This window comes from Chiloscyllium plagiosum, unplaced genomic scaffold (assembly GCF_037043375.1).
Source record: "Chiloscyllium plagiosum isolate Xiang-an unplaced genomic scaffold, Cpla_swu_hap1 HiC_scaffold_18, whole genome shotgun sequence".
NCBI classification, from domain to species: domain Eukaryota; kingdom Metazoa; phylum Chordata; class Chondrichthyes; order Orectolobiformes; family Hemiscylliidae; genus Chiloscyllium; species Chiloscyllium plagiosum.
In genome coordinates this window covers 60,991,503-60,998,223 of record NW_028270156.1, presented here as the reverse complement: position 1 = coordinate 60,998,223, position 6,721 = coordinate 60,991,503, and positions in this window count along the sequence as shown.

Sequence of the window (6,721 nt, the reverse complement as noted above, 5' to 3'; positions counted from 1 at the left end):
AAATTCAAGTGTTAAGGTACAAGACCACAAACAATACGCATGTAAAATCAGTACAGTGATCAGAACATGGACTAGACATCATAAATCTTTGTCAGCATTGTGGTGCAAAGAAACAGGCATAGACAGTGCCCAGGTATTAAAAGTGTGCACTTTGACACAACAGGTTATTTAGTTTTGGAAAACATGAAATCAAATAGCTAACAACAAAAAATGAACTTTCTACAAGAGAAGGAAAATCTAAATTGTTCTTTAGAGATATAGGTAGCATGTGTGGCAGCATGCATACACAGCCACTCCAAGATTCCGAGCATGCTGATCTCTGCATTGATTTTGATTCGAGAAATTACTGCCACAGACAGACCTCAGAGACCCACACAACTGGAAAGAAAATTAAAGGGAATGCTGGATATAAGTGATCTGGCAAATGAATATTTATGTCAATGGTTCTTCTCACAGATTTCCTGTTAGACATCAGACAGATTGTCATGACATAACAACCATGGTTAACAAAGCACTATTTTATTCTGAGGTGGCTTGACAGGACAGGTGTTGAGAAGATGAGCGGAAGGGCCTGTTTCCACATTGAAGGGATTCTAATTCCAATTCTAATTCTTAAGATGTTTCCACCAGTTGGGGAATCTTGAACCAGGGCCATAGTTACAGAATAAGAGGATAGTCATTTAAAAGTGAGATATAAAGGAATTTCTTCTCTCAGAGAGTATCGGATATTCTTTACCCCAGAGAGTGTGACACCTAGATTGCCGGAAGGATCTAAAGAGGAGATAGAGAAATTCTTGACGTTTCAAGGACTTGAGGGCTATGAGAAGCTAGCACAAAAGAGGAGTTGATGCCTGGTGCAAATTAGCCATGATCTTACAGGATGGCAGAGCAGAGCTGAGGGGTCCACTCTATTTTCTGTTTCTTGTGTTCATTATCAACAACAATGCAACTTTATCGTCCATGAGGCAAAGCACTTGAAATGAAAGGTATGCCATAAGCAACTCTCCAACTTAGGGGATATCAAATAGTAGAAAATCTATGCATACTTGACAATCAAGAGTTCTTGAGTAGGAAGGCATGTCTTGATCACAATAATATTCAGAGAGTGGAAGAGGTTAAACAGTAGAGGAGGTGTGGAGCTCCTTTGAATTGGAATGTTCTAAATTATTTGACAATCCTGTTCCCTGACCAATATCTCTGTCTCAGGCTTGCTCCAATGCTCAGTGTGAACTGGAAGAAGAACACGTCATTTTCCGCTTGGGGACCTGCAGCCTTCTGGACTTAATACTGATTTTAATAACTTTAGGGCTTGAACTCTCCTATGACCTAGCTCCCACCCCCAGATACTGGGCCTTGTAATCACATAGTCTGCTATTACACACAACCCATTCTAAGCCATTAACAGTCCCCATTAAACAGCTATTCAACCTCCCAGTCAGATTGTTATTCACTCCTTTGTCTGTCCAACTGTGTTTCTCTCTCTTTGGGCTCTATCCCTATCTATTGTGTATTCCTTACACCCTCCCCTTTCCCTATCCTCTGCATTAAAAAAACCCGCATTTTCCTAGCTACCATCAGGTCTGAGGAAGGGTCACCGGACCCAAAACGTTAACTCTGATTTCTCTTCACAGATGCTGCCACCTTTTCCAGCAATTTCCGTTTTTGTTCCTAAATTGTTTAAATTGATTGCTGAACACTGAATACACAGTTGCATTAAGAAAGATACTAAAACCTTATATCTCAGTGCACACAGGAAGGTCCTGAATCCCTTAATGAAACAAGTTGAGAAGCACCTTGCAGAATTGACAAGAATGGGCAAATTTTCTTGATCCTGAAATCAACTGAGTGCTTTTATGTTTGGCCACTGTACTCAACCATAACTATGTTGCTCAAATTTGTGTTGGCCTCACACCTCTCAACAAGGGAGTGGCAAGAGAAATGCACCATATTTCCAGAGCTGACAAGAATCCAGCTAAACAATCCAAAAAAGAACTTTATGAAACTCGATGCAAATAGTGTATTTATTAGGTGGCCATTGGACAAGCAATCAAGACTGAGTACTGCATTCATAACTCCATTTTGGGGATTTTGTTTCCTTGTCTCAACCTCACAGATTTTTGATAGATTATGTCCAATATTTGACAAGGTCTTCCAGAGTCATATGGCACATGGATGATGTATTGACATATCAGGAAACAGTAAGGAGCATGATCAGAGAATGTATGCAGTCTTAAAGCACTTACAAGTAGAAAGGTTCACCCTTAATGGCAACTGTGATTTCTCCAAGGCATCTATTCCATTCTTGCAATACAATGTCAACAGTGCAAGCTCAATGGTGGATCCTCAGACTAAGGCTGTTTCAGGGTTGCCCATTTGAAAGTTAATCCGGGATCTCAAAAGATTCTTAAGGATGGTAAACCAATAGAAAAAAATGTGCCTCACTTGGTAACTACTACAGAACCCATGGGACAATATTTCAGCAAGACACAAGGATGGTGTTGAAACCTGCATCATTTGATTTGATTTGATTTATTATTGTCACATGTAGCTATGTACACTGAAAAGTTTTGATTTGTGTGCAGCATAGGCAGATCATACCATACAAAGTGCATATGGTAAAAGAACAGAGCGAGGAGTACAATGTTATGGCTGCAGAGAAGGTGCACAGAGAACAAGATCAACATTAAATGTAAAATTTGAGAAATCCATTCAGAAGTCTAATAACAGTGGTGAGGAAGCTGTGCTTGAATCTATTCATATGTGTGCACAAACTGTTGTGTCTTCTGCCCAACAGAAAAGGGTGAAGAAGAGAATAATTGTGGTGGGAGGGGTCTTTGGTGATGTCAGTTGTTTTCCAGAGGCAGCAGGAAGCATAGATGGAGTCATAGAGATGTACAGTGCAGAAACAGACCCTTCAGTCCAATTTGCCCATGCAGACCAGATATCATAACCTCATCTAGTCCAATTTGCCAGCATTTGGCCCATAACCCAATGGCTGGAGGGTTGGTTTGCATAATGGACTGAGCTGCATCCACGACTCTCTGTAGTTTCCTGCTTTCTTGCAAAGAGCACTTGCCAAAACACACGGTGATACATCCTGATATTCTATGGTTCATCTATAAAAATAAATGAGTGTTCTTCAGGGGCTCAAGCAGATGTTAATATCCATGGATATCTTAGCACACTATAATCTATTTTATTCAACCATCAGAGCACCCGATAGTTTAACTTCAGTCTTAGCAGCAGCGCTTTTCCAGCAGCATCCAAGTGCATGTCGCAAACCAGTCAATTAGATACCGCAAGCACTCTCATACACAGGGACAAAATAAACTGGCATTGAGAGGTAGAAATGCACAGTTGCATGAGCTTCTAGGAGATTTTCAAAGTACATCCTTGCGCTGAAAATGGTCATAGAAATGGATCACAAATCTGAATCATACAAAATTAAGCTAAGACTTAGAATTGTATATTCCAAATGGGCATCTTAAAGAGGACATCATTGAGACCAGGTTACAAACACATCATGACTGGGATATAAATGTTCCAGATTGTAAGGAAACTTAGAGAAATCTGAAATGGCAAAAGTACACTATTACAGTATTAGGGCATCAGTGTAGATACTAGAAAAACAATGAATAGAACTGAGGAATAAAAAGGGTGCACAACTTTGGTGAGATATAACGGTGCTCTAATAGCATGACAAAAACACACAGAAATGAAACCAGTTTTTCATAAAAGCACAATAGTTATTAGAGGAAATGTTCACTTTCATGTAAACTGAACACAGCCAAACAGCTGGAATCTCAAAGATAGTGAATTTCTTGAGCTTATTCAGAACGGGTTTCTGGAACAAAATGTTCTGGTTCGAGAACAGGTCACCTGACATTTAGTAATAACTCAAAACCAGGCAATAATTCAAATGGTAAGAGAACACTGGCACCATAATATGGTACAATTTGAAATCAGGCTTGACACTGACAAGAGTGAATCATTAGCTAAGTTTTTAAGTTTAAACTTTATGAGGTAGAAATTTCTCACAACAGACCTAGCAGAACAGTTAACAAATAGCATTATGGATGAACTGTGGGAGAAGTTCAAAATGGTAGTTGGTAGAATGTAGGATCTTTATATTTTTAGAGAGCTCTACACAAGTAATTAAACAATTTCGGTCAACAAGGAAGCGGGAGACATAATAATCTTGAAAGAAAAGGCAACATATGGAGGCAGGGAATAATGAAGATCCCATGGGGCGTGTAGAGATATATATAGCAACAAAAGAATATTTAAAAAGTGGTGACAGCCACAAAAAGGGAATATGAGCAACAACTTTCAGGGAATATTCTAGACAATATTAAAATTTTAAAAAGTTAGGAGAAAATGGCTAACTAAGAATAAAGTGTACACTTAATGACAGATGCGGGTGATATTGTAATTGGAAATAGTAAGGATACCAAGTAGTCTTTTTTTCAAGAAGGAGGATAAAATTCAAGAGGTATAAGAAAAATAAAACAAAAACTCATGGAAAGAATGTAATTAGGTTCAGTGTATGATACTGAAAAACAAACAAAGATTAGTCCCCAAGACTTGATGATTTCCACTCTAAGATAGTAAAATAAGTCAATGTGGAAATTGTTGCTACATCATTATGCTCTTTTAGAACTTCCTGGATTTACAAATTATCCCCTTGGATTTGAAAATTTCCCATTTAACTCCATTATTTGAAAGAGGTGAAAGGATAAACTAAGCCATATACAGGCAAATTAAAGCGACATACTATGGATGCTGCAAATCTGAAACAAACACAGAAAATGCTGGAGAAACTCAGCAAGTGTGCTTGTATCTGTGGAGAAAGGAACAGGGTTAACATTTTGAGTCCAGAATAGAAATGGGTTTGGCAAATATTTTTTATTTCTATTTCTGATAGAGGCAGAAGGAGGCACAGGGAGAACAGATGGTGTCAACGCCCAGTGCAAAAGGGCTTGTTAAATAAGTTAAGGAGAGTTAGAGAGATAAAATGGAAAACAGAATTTATTTGCAAGATTACTGAATGAAACACAAACAAAAGAGAGCAGAATATAAAATAACATAACCTATCCGAAAACCCAACAGATTATCCCAACTTAATGATACTGTTTCAAATACATGCAACAATTCCCATAACACCCCGTGACACAAAAGGTAAAATCAAACTCAGGGTCTTACAGGAGAGCGCGAGATGGCCGAGGGACTCAGCATGGGACACCTTCTTCCATGTAGCTGTTTCTTGGACCAGTCTTTACTGACTGCCTGCTTTCAGTGAATAGCCAGACTGCTAAAACCAGAGAAAGGCTGAGCTGGGAGAACTGACCATTCCCCTTTCAATGTGCAAGTGCTTTTTTTAAACTTGAAAGCATTCTCAAGTAGTTATACCCAGACTTTTCGGAATCACTGCTTTTACAACCTCTCTGACAAAAACGCCAAGCACAGCATAATCTTGTTAAAGGAGCAGCGTCATCACAATGAGAAGAGGCTCTGGAGGAGTGTAGAAGAGTGAGGAGTGATGGGAGGGGTGTGACAGAGGGAATGATCCCTGTGGAATGCTGACAGTGAATGGGAGGGGGAGATGTGTTTGGTGGTGGCATTCTGCTGGAGATGGTGGAAATGGTGGAGGATGATTCTTTGAATGTGGAGACTAGTGAGGGGGAAAGTGTGGGTGGGGAACTCTATTGTTGTTCTGGGAAGAAGGAGAAAGGGGGTGAGAGCAGAAGTACAGGAGACGGCTCAGACTTGGCTGAGGGCCATGTTAACCATGGTGTTGTGGGGTGAAGGATGGTGATGGTGGAATGTGGGGAATTCTGAATTGAGGAAAAAGGAAGTAATGTCAGAGGCACCTGGGTGGAAGGTGTCATCATTGGAATGGAGTTGGAGATCCTGGGAAATGGAATGGAACCTTGCAGGAAATTCGCAGGAGATTTAAGACTTCCACATTCAGCTCCTTCTTCCTCACTGCCCCAAGCATATCCACCAGCTGAAGCAGTGTTTTACTTATATTTCTTTCAATGTAGTCTACTGCATTCACTGTTCACAATGCAGTCTCCCTAACATTTGTGAGACCAAACACAGACAGGGTGACTGCTTTGCAGAACATCTCCACTCAGTCTGCAGGAATGATGTAGACCTTACAGTTGCTTCCCATTTCAATAAACTATCTTGTTGTCATGTTAACATTTCGGTTTTGGGCCTTCTGCAACATTTCAATGAGGCACAATACAAGCTTCAGGAGCAACACTTCAGTTTACGCGAAGGACATCCTCCATGACTCAATATGGAATTCCACAACTTTAGAATCTTGACTGCGAGACGTCGGTTCTCCATTTTTCTTACATTCCACAAAAGAAGCTGAATAAGTGGCAAGGAGCTCTGAGAGTGGGAGAGAACGGGTAGGCTGTGCAGAAAGCAATCCATGTCAGATGATAATAAGGCTAAGAGTGGGTGAGAATGTGAAGGCCATACTTAAAGCAACCCAAAGTCATGACAGAACCAGAATGTGGGGATTGGATAAAAGGATGAATTCAGGCCTAATGTTTCTGAACCCGATGTGGAGTCGGAGAGTCTGCAGGGTACCCAAGTGGAAAATGAAGTGTTTGCGTTGAGGTTCACTGGAACACTGTAGAAATGTTGGCATGGGAACACGGCAGTGTATTGAAGTTGGAGTCATTTTTATGGATATTCTGTAAAGCAG